A 7,106-nucleotide genomic window follows, 5' to 3' on the forward strand; every position below is an offset into this window, starting at 1 on the left:
GTGCAGTAGCATGGATCTGAGCTATACGTCAGCACATAGCTGGGAAGCCTGAAATAAATGTAGTGCTTTCTGTGAGGAAGAGCACTTGTGTTAGGAAAGGTTCTAACCCCAGTGTGATCAGGAGAACTTATGCATACATATTTCAGGACTTGGAGCTCTTCAGAAGCCAGTTGACATCTGATATTCAGCTTCAGGACCTGTTCAATAGCTGTAGGCAATGCATGTGTCCAGGATGTTTTGCTTGGGAAATGACACGTGCAGATGTAGGGGGCTAGATTCTGTGGATTAGTCTGCTGAAGGTAGTTTCTCTCTCTTGAAGATGGGATCGTCTTGAAAGCAAAGCAGTACCTTGTAACTGTCAGTGTTAGAAAGGAAATTAATAGAATGTTTATCTATCTATCTATCTATCTATCTATATAAATTTGCATTGCTTGTCACATATTAGATGATGGCTATACTTTTCCTTGATGGGTAAGTGTTAGCTAGGGACTTATTCTATGCTGTTATTTATATGCAGATTTTTTTCTTAGGCCAGGTACAGATATTACAATTTTACCCGTATCAGTGATTGGAAACCAATCTATACCTATAACAAAAGTTCAGCACACACAGACTGGTTTAAAAATGGCAAAACCCAGTCTAAGATTTGCATTCCCCCACCAAAGGGCGCATGTATGTTTTGTTTGTGACCAAACTAAACTATGCCACTTACAAAAACCTTGTAATTTAGATCGATTCTGCCTCTGGCTTTTTGAATGCCTGTACCTAGACTTAGTGTTTCAGAATGTGTTTCTAATTAGTTTTCAGATCTGAGGTACATTTTCATTCTCATACTCCTCATGACTGTTGTGGGCACACAGTGCTGGGCACCCCTAACTAACCATGTGGTTGTTCAAATCTGAGGGCTGAATGACACACTACAGCTGTAGTTTACCGTCTGCTTTGTTTTCACTTCCAGCAGGGTTACTTTGGTACAAACAGGAGATGCGGAAGACCAGCCACTGCTCAGAAGAATACTTGGCATGAGAGGCTGGATTTTCAGGAGTCAAGCTTCTGTTCAGATATCTCAGTAGAGGTCAGGGATCTTATACGTTTCTGCTCCTTAGTGACAAGGCCCTGAGCAACTGATCGAGCCAAACCAATAAAATACTAAAATAGCAGAACTAAGAAACAGTGCCCCAAATTAGGTGCCTAAATCCTGAGGAAGAGGTCTGATTTTCAGGGATTTTGGGCACCCACAATTGCTTGACTGGGAGTTATTGCATGTCTAGCTTCTCTGACACTCTGACCTCTTCCTCAGGTGCCCAACAATTCATAGAGTAGAACACTGCTGGCCTTGGCTTTGAAGGTCTTTAAGCCAGTGACTCATTTTAATAGGCCTGTTTCTTGAGCAGGGAGGGGGATGTCCATCCCATCCCTGCTGTTATCATGGGCTAGGGACAGGCATTACATGTAAACCAGTTTAAGTGATCAGAAACTGGTTTAAACCTGTAAGAGAACAGACATTCAGTGCACATAAACCAGTTTGAAAATGGCTGAAACCGGTCTGAGATAAACCTGGTTGAATGTAGTATATCAGACTTAACTGATTTGGGTCAACCTGGTTTACGGAACTTCTGTCCCGGACTCCTTGCTGGTTTAAGTTAAATCAGATTCCCCCAGCATCTTGGCATGCTCTTTGGGCTGGGCTAGGTGGGGCTTACTGCTCCACAACACAGCTGGCCCCTCCCCTTTGCTCCCTGGCTGGAGCTCGAGCAGAGACTTGCAGGCGCAGCAGGGTCTGTTGGCTGCCACATGCCCCCCACCCCTCCCACCACCACTCGCTACTTAAGCAACAATCCTTTCCTCCTCTTTCCCACGACACGGACCATAGAAAACATGTGGTATGCTAGCGAATGCTGAGACATGTCTGTGTAAGGCAGATAGGACAGTGTCCGCTTAGAGCTTTTGGAGCTAATCAGCAAGTCAGCTGGTAATGTCCCTGAATTCCTTCTTTTGGAAAAAGCTGCTTAAGAAGACCTTGAACTAATAAGCGAGGCTTTGTTTTCTGATGGGGTGCTAAATGCTGATAACAGAGCTGATAAATGCTCTGTTATCAAGAGCGTCCCCTCTCAGCTCAGCATTGTACAAGGGAAGGGCGGACTGCTGTAGCACCCCCTGGTTTCTAGCCTGAGCTCCTGCAGGCATGTGCTGGCATGTTTTCAGTCTATAGGGGATGTCTGTGAGGTTACAAACTGATTTAGCCTAGCCAGGTTAGACTAACCTGCAAAGATTGAATCAATTCAGGCTCAGACTTTTTGAATGTCTGTCCTTAGCCATGGAGTTCCAAATAACCTTAGGAGAGCAGCAGACTGAAATGCTATGCCAAAACTCATCAGGGAGACAGCTGTGAGGCTTCCTCTTTGCAAAGTACGTTGTGATCCCTCATTACAGCTCCAGACTTTACACTATATTCCCAACTGGTGCAAAATGACAGTGCTGTGTCTAGATTTGTCTTTACCCAGTGAGGTTTTGTTACTTGTTTTTCAATGGTGGGCATCAGCTTTGGGATGAGAGAAAAAATGAAAGTAACAAACAAATAGGGAGCCAGTCCTGTGTTTCTACAGCCCTTAGCCCAGCCTAAGCACCACCACGATAGTAATATGGAAACAAATGGTGGCAGTAGCAACTGACAGTGCTGTGTGTGGTTTGTCTCTCCATTCACAAGTTTTGCCATCTTCCATTAAACAGGAGGGGCTACCTGAGGGAGGAGTATTCCCTTCATAGCAGCTAGAATTGGGTAAAACCCTAATATTTGGGTAAAGGTCTGAATACCATCTATCAAGTGGGAGTTTAGAACTAGTGCAGTGATTTACCCACTTTCCCTTGCTTGCTGGGCTGGTGAAGGCAGATGGAACAAGTGCTCTCCCCCACCATTTACCAGTTTAGTTAAAAATATATTTTCTTCACATTTATGCACAGAACGAATGATCCTCCCTCTACCCCTCCTCGGTGTGGTATGAAGGAAGCCACAGCCATTGGAAGAATGTCATTAACGTCAATCAGGGACTGATCAAAAGGCAGCCCCACCCACTCTCTCATGGTTCAGATGTGTCATCTGGACAATAAATATCACTGCAGCTAGTGCACAGGATTTTTTTATTAGCATTACTGAAATGCTCATTATGTGTTCCCCTTCAAGATCATTTTCCTGTTTACCACACTTTTTAGAGTCAGTTCATCCAACTCACACAGTAAAGGTTAGGATCATTCCAACACCAGGAGTCATTCCACAGCCTGATGTTTCCCTGCCCTCCATCCAATGCTTTCTCTCATCCCTACTTTTTCTGTCCAAAAGTTCTTCACAAGAGAAGCAGGTTTTAGCAACTGCAACCTCACTGTAGCATTGAAGATCTAGCACTAAATTAAACCAGGGTTATCATCAGTGACTATGGTGGCTATTTTGCTACCTCTTGTCCATGCAATAGAAAGTGCTTTTAGCCTCAATTTCTCTTGTTATTGTTCATTATTACAGTGGCAAACAGATGCCCCAAATGAGATCAGACAGGAAAGTGAGACACGGGGAAAGTCAAAGTGATTTGCTCATGGTCTTGCAGCAGGTTGAGAGATACAGCTTTTTAGATGAACATCCATACATGCCTATCATGTTATACTGGGCACTGAAATAATACTAAAAGAAATTCCTACCCCAGACAGTCTCGACCAGGTCGCAGAGGCTCTCTGTGGGCCCTGCGGGTGGTAACTGTGTGACCACGTTTCAAAGTCAGTCCTACAGGGGTATAATGCAACTAAATGATGACTGAGAACCTCAGCACACCACAGTTTCCTGTCTACCTCCCCAAAGGCAAGATTAAATGGTTTGTTGCGTCCGCTGTCACATAGGGTTTGGATTATACCCCAGATTTTTCTCTAATTGTTTTCCCTTTGTTGTTTCTTCAGAGACTCTTAAAATTATGAAACATAATAAGAACTAATACCAACCATTTGCAGACCCTTGGGAGTATGTGGGAAACAAGAGACCCAAACAAAGGTCAGGGAGTGCTTGGGGAATGACAACTGCAGATCTAGGGGGCTTGGTCCTCTGGGTTAGTCTGGGGCCTGATCCACACTTAGAAGTTTTGCCAGCATGGTTTCAGGGGGTGAAAAAGTTTTACTGCTCACTAACCTAGGTACAGGGACAACAGCCCTAGTGTAGACAGTTATACCAGTTATAGTTTATTTTGTTCAGGGAGCTAGTATATGCAATCCTTTGCCAGTGAAAATGTTGCTTACATTAGCACAGTTTGTGGCTATAGCGCTACTAGCCTAGCTATACTGGGAAGCTCTTTCTAAGGTAGACAAAGCCTGCTTGTATTTGCAGAAACGTTTGTAATGAGGACTCCAAAGTGCTCCCATAAATAATGGCTCAGTGCCAATGGTATGTATACACACTGGCATATGCTGAATCCTGCTTTGAAGCCAAGGTTTTTCAAAGGAAAAGGAAGTTGCAGCTCACCATTCATGTAGAAGGCTTTAACCCTAAGTGAGGCCACTTAGTCCATTTCCACATCATTTGAAGCCAATGGGAGAAATGTCTTTGTTGTTTTATTTTAACCATGCTTTTACTTTGGTTAGTGGCATTTCTAAATTCAGCCCAAACATTAGCATTGTTGTCTGCTATTTCATTTTAATACAGTCTTCCTGGATTTTACTTTCAATTTCTACTTGCTTTTATGTGATCCCAGTTGGTTTTAGACTGGGGAAGCTACAAGCCCTTGAATGAATGCTCTCCCAGGAGCTGAGATGACAGACATGTTGACACTGCTATTCATTAAAGCTTCAGAATTGGAAAAGAGTGGTTAAACATCATGCTTGCTATTTTATTGCTTGCTTCAAATCATGAAGACAGAGATACTAGACAGAGGACAGTGTGTTTTCAGTTATTTTTCCTTACATGAAATTTAAGAGGCAAAATAAAATGTGAAGATTTTCTCCAGATGTGTTTTGTGTTTACCACAGGTTTCCAGAAATACCAGGAATATTTTGGTGCCTACATACAGGTACTTCACATTTATTCATTTCCAGATATCAAGAAGTGCCAAAAATGGCTCTATGGTTCACAAAAAACCACCATTGCTCCCTCTTTAATTCATGCCAGTTGACTATTTGCCACTAATTCTTTTTTCCAAGCTCTATGTGCCAGAGTCAGATGAGCCTGAGGAAAATGAAGGACTAACAAAGGGAACCTGGTGCTGCTATGCAAATTCTGCTGGGAAATCATGTTAGCTAAACATTACTTTCTTTAGGCTATACCAAGATAACACCACATGCACATTTATGATGCATATACAGCCATCTACTCAGCCCATACCCTGAGCATGACCACAAACAACATCCCACTCTATCACCAAAAAACCAATACCCACAAAACATAACTTCCTAGCACTCATACGCACATTCCACATGCTGCATCCAGAGTTAAATACAAACACACTGTGCACACTAGGGCTGTGCAAAGCTTCGGGTGGTGATTCGATTTGGAGGAGATTCAGCCCAATTTGGTGGCGGAATCTCCGAATTGAATCGGGGGACCAAGTTAAAGGTCTGAATTGATTCAAAGCTCTCCAAATCTTTGGAAAAGATTTGGAGAGCTTTGATGATTCGGACAGTCCCCGGTGGCTGCAGCTGACTCTGAGCTGGTAAGTGCTAGGGGCGAGGGGGGTAGGCTGGGGGAGGAGACGATGGGGGGAACTCTGCCAGCCCCCCTGCCTGCTTCCCCAGATCCCCCATGGCTGCCCCAGCTCAGTACTCAGTAAAGAAAAGTCCTGGTACTCACCGGGTGCTGCCAGGTGGGGGGGTGATCCCTGCTGCCCCCCACTGCCCCCACACTGCATGGGGGGCTCTGTATGAGCCCCAAAACTCCCCCCACCGCTCCTCCAGCTCCCCCACGGGTGCCTCGCCTGGGCCAGCTCTGGCCCTTTAAGAAAAAAAAAAAAAAGAAAAACCCCAGGACTCACGACTCCTGCAGTGGCCTCGGGGCTTCGGGGGCTCATGCAGAGCCCCCCATGTGGTGCAGGGCAATGGGGGGCAGCGGGGATCACCCCCCCGCTGGCAGAAGCGATGAGTCCCAGGGTTTTATCGGTTTTTGTTTTTTCTTAAAAGGCCAGAGCTGGCCTGGGTGGGGCACCCAAGGGGGGGAGCTGGGAGAGTGGGATAGGGGTCGGGGGGCTCATGCAGAACCCCCCATTCAGCATGGGCCAGTGGGGGGCAGCAGGGATCTTTCCCTGCCTGGCAGCACCTGATGAGCCACGGCTTTTTTTTTTTACAAGTGTTGGTAGCTCGGGCAGCCATTGCCGGGCTGGGAGAGGGGCAGGGGATAGGCCTGGCTGATTCAGAGATTCAGCTGCTGCCAAATCACCAAATCAGATTCGGCTGAATCAAACTGGGACAGTGATTCAAATCACTGAATCGAATCACTGTCCCCCAAACTGGCTGAATCTGAAACGAATACTAGCTGCTTCGCGCAGGCCTAGTGCACACATATGGGCAGACACATACACACACGACACCAGGGCTAGGGACAGACATAAGACATAAACTGGTTTAAGTGATCAGAAACTGATTTAAACCTGTAACAGAACATAAGTTTGGTGCACACAAACCAGTTTCATAGTTAGTAGGGTTGGAAGGGACCTAAGCAGATCATCAAGTCATGCCATGGCAGGAAAGAGTACTGGGGTCAAACGACCCCAGCAAGGTGATTTTCCAGCCTTGTCTTAAAGAACCCCAGGGTAGGAGCCTGCACCACTTCGCTTGGAAGTTGGTTCCAGATCCTAGCCACCCTGACAGTGAAGTAGCGCCTCCTGATGTCTAATCTGAATTTACCCTCTGCCAGCTTGTGACCGTTATTTCTGGTCACTCCTGGTAGTGCTCGGGGGAACAGGGACTCCCTCAGTGCCTGCTGGTCCTCTCTGACTAGTTTGTAACAGGCCACTAGATCCCCCCTCAGCCTTCTCTTGTGGAGGCTGAACAGGTTCAGGTCCCGTAGCCTGTCCTCGTAGGGCCTGCCCTGCTGCCCCCTGATCATGCGAGTGGCCTTCTTCTGGACCCTCTCCATGTTGTCCACA

Source organism: Gavialis gangeticus, unplaced genomic scaffold, assembly GCF_001723915.1.
Source record: "Gavialis gangeticus isolate Ggan-Ray unplaced genomic scaffold, GavGan_comp1, whole genome shotgun sequence".
NCBI classification, from domain to species: domain Eukaryota; kingdom Metazoa; phylum Chordata; order Crocodylia; family Gavialidae; genus Gavialis; species Gavialis gangeticus.